The 10,478-nt window shown below is 43.6% G+C and overlaps 1 long non-coding RNA gene across 1 annotated transcript; it reads left to right on the forward strand.

The window, feature by feature from the left end:
• Positions 1-386: 386 nt before the first annotated feature.
• On the forward strand, positions 387-5,686 carry LOC138297394 (uncharacterized). The gene is made up of 3 exons (XR_011204076.1): positions 387-427; positions 524-674; positions 5,638-5,686. It is a non-coding gene; the product is annotated as an uncharacterized lncRNA (long non-coding RNA).
• Positions 5,687-10,478: the final 4,792 nt, after the last annotated feature.

The raw sequence follows: 10,478 nt of genomic DNA on the forward strand, positions 1-10,478 counted from the left end.
ATACCTCCCACTTTACTGCTAAAACCTAGTCACTGGAAGCCTGGGGACCCAATGTAAATCGTAGGAAAAAACAAACACAGAATATTGAATAAGGATTCAACCTACTACCACAATTACAAACCCACTATAGCCCCCACTTACTATTTACTGTAACAATAACAAGGACACGAGACTGATCGAAACGAAAATAAAACATAATTGCATCATTCCATCAATGCCTTGCAAATACAAGAATCCATGTGAGAAGTGATGAGGTAATGTGCCAAACCAGCATCAAAATAACAAAAAGGTTTCTGAGAAACAATTGTCTTGATAGTTCTCAATTGCTGTAATTTAGTGGACAAACAACTAATCATTTTTTTCCTTCTTTTGTAGAGATTGTTTATTACATTCAAGGGGTTTATGAAGTCACAGCACTGGATGATGAGTAAGTGTCCCACAACAAGTAAGATAATAGCACCTTACCAACTTGGCGGAGCAGTTAGCTGCTGGTAAGCCTTTCTAATTCTTTTGTCTCCCGCAGGTTTCAGGATTGCACGAAGAGCACGAAGCAACAAAAAAAGGACAGCAGCAGGAAAATACCAACCTGAGGAGCCTCTACCGCTGGAAACACAGACTCCAGAAATGCAGCAGCGTGAAAAATAGAAACGGAGCCAAAGAGACCAGGACATGGGGTAAGTATTCGCAGGTAATAATAATTATTACAGGCAAAAGGGGGAGTCCATAGTGCAGCTTTTATACTGCTGCAGCAGCGAATCCTAAGAATGACTAGTGTGACTCCCGGAAGGCAGGGCCAACCCAGGGAACACGGAGAACGAGATGGTGTCCGTGCCTTGGCCCAGGCTCATTTCCTGTCATCAGCTGCGACACGTGGTCCTGTTTGGGACGCACAGCTGTGAAACCCTGGAAGCACAAGCTGGCTTACACACAGAGCCTTAACTCATTGGTCCAAAGTAAGCATCACAAATGTGGAAGATCTGTTAGAAGAGGGCAATTTGCTTGCCTTCCAAACACTAGCTACAAATTATGGGTTGCAGAAAGGGCAACTTATAGGGTCTGGCGAAGTGACTTCTTTATTATGTGAAAAATGTCAGATACTCCCTGAGAGCCCCCAACTCTGAGCTGCTCCAAGCTGTTCACTTCATGAATGACAAACGAAAATTAGTATGATGGCTATAGAGAGCTCAGCTGCCGCCAGCTGGTAATGCGCTATCATAACTTGGGAACAAATGGGACACAGATATAGGCCTGGCTTAGAATGACAAAGGATGGGACTCGATTATCCAATATCCACATAAAGTTTCCCTTAATAGGAGGTTCAAGTTAATACAGTTCTGTATTCTGCACAAAGCCTATTTAACAATAGTCAAGATAAATAAAATATTCTCCACTGCCTCCTCGTGTTGCACACGATATCACTGCCAAGAAGTTGATTTTGCTCACATACTGTGGGATTACTCTGCACTGTCCCAAGATTTGAATGAAATTTACAGAGATCCTCTTGTGAAATACCGGTATACCAAGATTATTGAAAATGGAAACCGGGTTATCTCTGAATGCCCTAAACAGACAAAGCAGTAACCACATTCCTTGATTTGGTACTAATATTAGCTAATTGCATGACCACGATCCATATAGTATACGGTGTCTTCTATTTAGCCAAAAAATGGGTAAATAGTGCAGTTTCTTTGTTATTTTTATAGTTGCTGGCCTAGTAGTATGTAATGTCTGGTATTTAGCCAGTAAACAATTAAATAATGTGTTTAGTTTATTTATTATTTGCATGGCCACTGACCAAAGTGTATATAATATCTACTATCTAGCCAGAAGACAGGTAAATAATAGAAAGTTTCTTGACAATTTGACCACTAATGTGTAGTGTTTGCTATCTAGCAAATGTATGTCGGAATAACACATGCTGGAACGCATGCCTCAACAACGAGGTCGGAACAACGACCGCGTTGTTACCACTAATGCCTTTACCACGAATGCCTTAACAATGATTTTTCATTGTAAAGGTATTCCTGGTAAAGGCATTAGTGATAGGCATGCATGGTTCCTGCATGCTTCCCCGATGACCCCCTCCCCCACCCCTAAAAATTACTGCGACACCCCCAACCCCTTCCCTAAAACCACACCAACCCCCCACCCTTGGCCCTAAAACTACCCCAACATCCCACCTCGTCCCTAAAATTACTGCAACCCCCCACCCTGCCCCTAAAACATCCCCAACCCCCACCCCGTCCCTGAAACCTAAAGTACCCCCACCCCTTAAACCTAAATCCACCCCACCCCTAAAACTACCCCGAGCCCCCCACCCCGCCCCTAAAACCTAAACCCCCATAGCCCCCCACCCCTAAAATTACCCGACCCCCCAACCCACCCCTAAAACCTAAAACCACCCCAACCCCCACTCTTAAAACAACCCCAACCCCACCCCATCCCTAAAAACTAAACTACCCCAACCCCCACCTCTAAAACCACCCCAACACCCCGACCCAAAAACTATCCCGAGCCCCCCACCCCACCCCTAAAACCTAAAACCACCCCAACCCCCACCCCTAAAATTACTGCAACCCCTCACCCTGCCCCTAAAACCACCCCAACCCCTAAAACCTAAACAAGCCTAATCCCCCACCGCACCCCTAAAAACCTAAACCACCCCGACCCTCCACCCCAAATACAAAAAATACCTGACCCCCCACCCTGCCCCTAAAACTAAAAATACCCCTCCCCCAAACCTAAACCGCCTGGCCCCCCACCCCTAAAACTAAAAATACCCTGACCCCCCCACCCTCGCCCCTAAAACTAAATAATGCTTCCCCCGCCCTATACCTAAACCGCCCCAACACCCCCTCCCCTAAAGCTAAAACTAAAAATACCCCGCCCCTAAAACTAAAACCCCCAACCCCAACTCCCGCCCCTAAAACTAAAAATACCCCAACCCCCCACCCCGCCTGTAAAACTAAAACCACAACCACAACCCCCCACCCGCCCTACCCCTAAAACTAAAAATACCACGACCCCCCACCCCCGCCCCTAAAACCCCAACCCCCCACCCCGCCCCCAAAACTAAAAATACCCCGACCACCCACCCTGCCCCTAATACTAAAACCCCAAACCCCCGCCCCACTTACCTGACTCATCGCCGACTCCCTTGTTCTGTGCCTTAACCACACATGTGCGTTGTTCATCACATGCGTGGTTAGGGCACAAAACAACAAAGTTGTGGTTAAGGAAAGCGTTGTTCCACTTTCGGTAACCACCACTTCGTTGTTACGGAGTCGTCGTTCACGGCGTTTCCCCTATTTAGCATATGGCTGAGTAAGTAGTTAAGGGCCCGTTGTACTAAAGCTTTTTGTAATTACACATGGTCTGATTCTCAAAAGTGGACCATTTCCGACTACAAAATGGCCCTTTTTCTAATCATATACCCAAATTGTCATTCGGTAATATGTTACTGAATCACAATTTTGGATTGTAATCACATACCAAATCTGTATTTGGAAGGGTTGTGTTTAGGCGCCCCTTCCAAATAGCGGTACAGAGTTGGAAGGAATAACGTTTGTTGAATGAAATCCAGCTGTAGTGGTAAACCATTTGCAAGCAGAAAAGGTCTCTTGGCTTTGTGAATGTTGTCCAGCCTTAAAATACGTGTTGGACACGAATCCCAATAATCACCTGAATTGCATTTAAACACCCCAAAATGCTCCAGCATTTCCAGTTGCTCTAGGGGTTAGAGACTACATTCCTCACCAAAATAACACAATTTAGCAGAGTTAAACAGAGATAAATATTGGAAGTGTAAAGAATTGAGTTCTAAGCTAAAAATGGAGCAAGATGTGGATTTTTACTGAAGGAATAGATCAATTGCGCTACAGAGAAATTATGCATAAAATGCCATAAAAGTTCAAAATACAGATTCTTAAATAAATGCAAGATCATAGAATTCATTAATCGCTAGTTAACAGAATCTAAATAAGAATTTTAAATGTCACACTCACAAAGAGTATAGACAAGTACAAGAGAGAGACTAAGGAAGGGATAGAGAACAGAACATTAAATGGCTGAAGGAAATGAGAGAAGAGCAGGGTAGAGACGGGAAGACGAGTAGGAAAGTGGATGACAGTGAGTAGTTTGGAGACTAGTAAATTGCATTAATGTAACATTTCCGAAACCAGTAACACCCACATTTGCATTGCTATATGCATAAATAGGTACAGGTGAGAACTCCTGTGAATTGGTGATACTCACAACATTTCAAGAGTACTGCTAGAATTATTTTCCAATTCCATGAAAGTTGAATATTTACTGTTATGTAAATATAAACCTACCTGAGTGCATTTCTGTCATCAAAGGAATTTTGAGAACTAGGCAATAATGTGCTAACTGTTACAACAAGGTGAAAGGCAGAAACTGGGCGAGGATTTTCAGGCCTCAAGTCAAAACAGAGGTTTGGCAGGAGGCGTGCTCCTATATAGCCAAACACATATATTTTTAGCGTTGGCACGCAGTTGTAATGGTTATGTTTTTATTACATGTTATGGTACAAAAATACAATTAAAAAAGTGAACATTCTGGCACCTATACATGGTTACCGTATGCCTGCAATAAAAACGTAACATTTTTAAAAAAAAACATGCCGTGGCTGTTTTACTGGTGATCATCACCTAACCAACACCTCAAATTGCATGCAGGGACAATGTTACAATTACACCTAACCACTGTATAACACCAACTTAAAAGAAAGAAAATAAAATCACCATCTACCTGGGTACCGAAAGGGCAGTCAAAATAAATACCCTTTACATAAAGTTATTTATATGAAATTAACATAAACATAATACCATAATTAATAGTCTTGTCGACTTTATATCACCGTTTTAGGCAACGAGAATTGGATCTGAGGTCCCTAGCTTTAGGCAGTCAGTGCACATTGCTCAGTGCTGGAATAATGTGGTCCTGTGGCTAAAGACAGAAAATGTGCATTGCTAAACTGTTCTGTGGGGCTTTCATGAAAGATACTCAATTGCACTGAGATAGGAATCATTGGTATTTCCTTAAAACGTGAAAGTAGCTAAGCGGTCGAGTCCTACAGCTTGTTTTTTTCCAGAAGAGGAGCATATTCAATATTTTTTTTTTTAAAAGGATATGATAGGAAATAGTTTTGTTCAATATGATACCCTAATGCTTTAGCTCGGATAAAACTACATATGCTTGATTTTATCCGATGCATTGAAAAACCTTTTGTAGGCCATGCAAGATTGGGAAATAGTGGAAATCACCAATTGAAAGCTATTGTTTCTGAAACATGCCCTAACTCAGCAGAGCTCGCTTAGTCACTCTAAATGCTGTCCTGTGAGTTCATCCTTCATCAGGGGAAGCCGTTCGGACCATTTGTCTCCTCCTCTGATCCGCGCAGACAAAGAACAGCACAGCTCCATAGTTACAATTCATGACTCAACTAGAAATCTGAAAGTTTAACTGTATTCATTTCGGAGCAAACGTTAGTGTACATGTATTAATGGCGACGTCAAGTAACAAGTTAACATTAATAGTGTTCATTGACAATATTTGAAGTAAAGAACAGAATGTAGACCTAAAATATTTTTATTTTGTACTTGTCTTCTTTTTCAGAAAGTAAAGAAGGGAAAGCTTTTAAATAAGGGAAGCTCGTTATCAGTACCAAAGATAGAAACTTGGAATCAGGCAAGTCAATCAGAATGCCTGGTGTGTGAGCAATAGTTACTATTGTAAATCAGAGGGTCCCCCCGCTCTCGCATGGTAGCTTCCTTATATTGTCCACTTGCGCCCTCTATTGTACTGTATTGTTTGTCCCCTTTTTGGTAGCATATTGTGTTGCCTAGTCCGCTGGTTTTGTTTTTGTGCCCCCTCTTGTATTGTATTATATTGCTTAGTCCGCGTGTTTTGTGCCCCTTTTTTGGTATTGTATTGTACTGCTTAGTCCGCTAATATTATACCTGTCTGTATTATTGTCAGTGTCTGCCCACTGCTCGCTGCTTCGTCAGTGCTCCCAACCCCCACCTCACTTTTCCACCATTCCCTCTCCCGCCAGCCACCCTCTGCTCCCCACCCTCCAGGACCTACTTAATGGCAGTCGCTGAGTGACCCAACTGAGCAGGTCCTGACTCCTGGTCTCCTCGCTGCCTGCACTCTGCCTGTGCCCAGCTGCCATCTCAAGACTATTGTCTTGTAGCTGTTGTACTGGTCCTAGCGCTGCCCTTCATCTGCTGCCTCTTGTTCCTCTCTGTGTCCCCTGTCCCCATGCAATAACTTCCTCGTATTGTCCTTTATGGTTTACTTCTTCTTTGGTAGTGTATTGTATTGCCTAGTACGCTGGTTTCATTTTTGTGCCCCCTTGTGTATTTATTGTATTTAATTGCTTCGTCCGCTGGTTTCATATGGTTCTCATACAACAGTCTGGCGAGGCCAAATATGGGCTGAGTGATCTGTGGGACCATATACATTGCTAAAAAGATCCTCATATGACTCAAACAATATACAAACACAGCTCATGCTGTAATGCACATACATGTTGTTTTACATTTACAAACATCATTTACAAAGCTATGTCATTGTCTGCTGTAAAGTCTCCTTGCCTAGATATATGAATGCAACAGAAGGAGGATCTAGGGCTTATCACACTACACAGTGGTAATTTGAAATACATAGAGTACTTGTTTCCACTCCCAGCGCCATGTACATTCCATGTATGTAATACAAAATGTGACAACAGATACCAGAAAAGACTCATTGGCCCTCAGAGGCACATTGTAGCCTCTGAAGAAGGAAAGGATGGTGTTGAACAGAGTCAAATATGCCTTTGAGGTCCTTATCTGTTCCTCTGTTGAGCCATAGAGCTGACCATGCAGGGGAAGACCTCCTCAACGAGCCTCTCCAGCACCTCAGGAAAGAAGGCAGGGGTTCCTTCACCTGCTTGGCATGGCATGATTGTCCATGAGGCGGCACACAGCAGCTGAAGTGACGGAGGTGTTGATGGCAGCAGTGTCAGGAGTTAAGAGAGTGATTTAGCAAAATGCAGCATACATGTACGCCACATATGTGGTCATCGCAGCTGACGGCCACAGCCATTGGCCTGTGACCATGACAGTCACCAACGTCAGCCTATGGCTGTGTCTGCTGCGGTTGAGACCGCCCACTATGCGGTCAACTTCTGCTGCCAGCCTCGGGCGGTTCGTAATGTCCAGTGAACTAAGTCAGGCATCCACCATTTTGTCGGTTGTAAATACTGTATTGGGGCCAGTTAAATGTGTCACTACATCAATATATGTGTCTGATCATCACAAACAATCTAAAGCAGCCTTGTTGTGTAGGTTCTCCTACACATTCACCAGTGTAGTGTGTTGCTGGTCATAGGTGGGATATTATGGTGGTGCACTGTCCACCTGCGGTGACGATATTTTTTGAGGTCGGAACAGACTGTTAAATTTCGAGGGACACACGAGGAGCAGGTAGTTGGGTGATGCCCAAATCCATGTTGTTGACACATGTGTACACAACCATGGGACTCACATTCGACCCTTGAGTAGTAGACAGCTTTGGTGTGTAATGGGTGTAATGTATTTCCATACAGTAATGCTTTCTCACAAGATTTTGGACCTATTCATCACGTATGTTGGTGTGGACACAGTGACCAATGCTCCAGTTCATTTGATTGCACAAATAGGTACCCTGGGAGAGGGAGGAGGCCACAAGCACCAGTATACCGTCCATTGCCAGATCTTCATACAATGGAAGAACATCACATCAAACAGTTCAATCTCAATAGGCAAACTATTGTGGATTTACGTTGTCAGTATGAGCCAGATCTGATGCCTGAAAACACCAATCCAACATGAATGCCACCCATTGTTAAAGTCATGGCAGTATTAAACTTCCTGGTAACAGGGTCCTTCCAATATACAGTGGCCATATCTGGTGGAATGTTCCAACCCATGTTCAGTGGTATGTTAAGAGATATTCTATCAGCAATGATGAAACACATTGACAGCTATATCATGTTCCCCAGATGTGAGGATTTAGCCAGTGTGAAATCTGACTTTTATGGTTTTGGTCGACTCCCACATATGGTGGGTGTCATTAATGGCACCCATGTTGCATTTGTGCCACTGAAGGCCAGTGAACAAGTTCATCACAACAGGAAGCACTTCCATTTTATCAACATGCAAGTTGTCTGCTTGTCTAATCTCTACATCTCAAATGTCTGTGCCAATTTTCCAGGTTCAGCCCATGATTCTTTTGTAATACGGAACAGCACCATACGCCAGCTGATATCACAAATGCAACCAGAGAGCACCTGGCTGGTTGGTAAGTCACATCTGTGCTGATTTGGGTGTGCAATGTCAGGTGCTACAATCATGAAGCTAGTGACTCATTGTGGCAATCATGTCTCATTCTAAAACAGGAGACTCCGCATATCCCAAGCATACTTTGTTGTTGACACTGCTGAGGAATCCAACAATGCCAGGGGGAGTCCGCTTCAATGAGGCCCATGGAAGAACAAGGCGGGTAGTGAAGTGGGCTTTTGGGCTCCTGAAGGCCAGATCTCGCTGTCTGGACAAGACTGGAGGAGCACTCCTCTACTCACCCAGAAAGGTGTGTCAGATCACTGTGGCATGTTGCATGCTCCATAACATCACCCTGCGGAAGGAATATCCCTTACATCTCAGAGGAGGGGGAGGCTGCAGTGCCGCCGGGTGTGAATCCTGAAATGTCAAATAAAGATGATAGTGGTGAAGAGGAAGGAGCTGACTTGTGACAATATCCCATTGACAGCTTTTTCTCTTGAGTGTAAGTATGTCATGAGATGTCATGACTTTGACTGAACAATGAACTGTAGTTGTGATAATGTGTGGAGTTTATTATTAGAAATAGTTAGGGTGCTGATGCTCAGGCAAAATCTGCCAAAGGGTGTTTGTGAGGAAGCTTTGACACATTCACATTTTGATAATATTATTTTATTTGTGGCAGATTATTTAAATGGACTTTGTTCTCCAGACATTTGCTATGTGACTTGTGTCATATGTATGGTTTTATAACTATACTTCGTGTTTTGTTTCTTTGTTCAGGTACCTTTACCATGAGATCTTAATTTGGGCATTTCAGAGTTGTGACAATGGCAGGTATATCGTGCTGTTGAGACATACAAAGTGGACTTTGGGTCTAGAAGACCTGTGTCAAGACAGCTTGCACAGTGATAGGATGGAAGTGCAGAAGACTCCAGTGGACTTGTTAGTTGTTGTGTGATGGCTATGATACTTCATGTGTGTCATCGTGTGGTCATTAGAAATGTTGTTGGCCAAAATCACTTCAGTTCCCCTTCACATTTGCTACACACTCTTTTTGTCTGAACTGCTTGTAGCTGTTAATGTGTTTCATCATTGTAGGCCAAAGTGCCTGTGGCACATTACTGACATTTGTTTGTGTCATACCACCAGATGCATAGCACAGGATTGTAATGCTCCTGTGATCAGGGACAGTTGTACTGCCATCTGTCTAGGTGTTGCATTTTACGAGGCAGGCTAGAGATATGAGAGCTAGAGGATATGGCTCCAGCTGATCACATCACCCATATCAGTGTTTGCCTATTTCACAGGTCAGTGTCTGATATGTATATTCCTACAATGTTCTCGAGGTCTGCACCAGTATATTTTGTGGTCTACACAGTCATGCCTATGGTCATGTCTGAATTTCTGTGTCTCTGATATCTTCACACCCTATGTGCTGAACAATGTAATACAACCTCTTCTGAAACAAGACTCTTGCATGTATGTGTTGGTGTGTAATGGTTGTAATCCTGAGCTGGACACATTGTAGATGCAACAGATCCATGCTTGCACAAGTAACATGTATCGTCATTGTATGGTTCACATGATCTTGCATATCTACATAGCTTAATGTAAATTTTATGACAATGTGTTGGTACCAGATGAAAAATAATTTCGACAGAAAAAAAAAACATATCCAGAGAAGGGGTCAGTCATGGTGAATTAAATCATTGGAGTAGATGCCACACCCTTGGAAGTCTAGAGTACTCCTCCCATTGGAACTGGAATGGGGTTTGGGATCAATCCACAGAGTATCTGGTAACACAAAAAGGAGAACATTAAGGTTGAGATTTCTTGCTAGCAGTGGTGGTTGTCTTGCCATCCGCACCTCCTGGATTCTTGTCTGGACATCCCCGCTTGTGAGGGGGGGGGGATCAGCTGCTGCAGAGGCAGGGGTGTCTGAAGGTGGTTGTAATTCTGGCAGGCCCTCCTTTCCTGTGGCTGCTGCAGATGTACTTGGCCTTGCGTTATTTGGACCACAGGAAGGGGTGGATGGTGGTTGGAAAGCACTGATCAGGGTTGTGTGTATGTCCCTCAGCACCCCTATTAGGGTGCCTATGTTTCAGTTGTGGTCATCCATTCTTTGGATCATGTCCCTGTGAAGCTGCT

This window comes from Pleurodeles waltl, chromosome 5, assembly GCF_031143425.1.
Source record: "Pleurodeles waltl isolate 20211129_DDA chromosome 5, aPleWal1.hap1.20221129, whole genome shotgun sequence".
NCBI lineage: Eukaryota > Metazoa > Chordata > Amphibia > Caudata > Salamandridae > Pleurodeles > Pleurodeles waltl.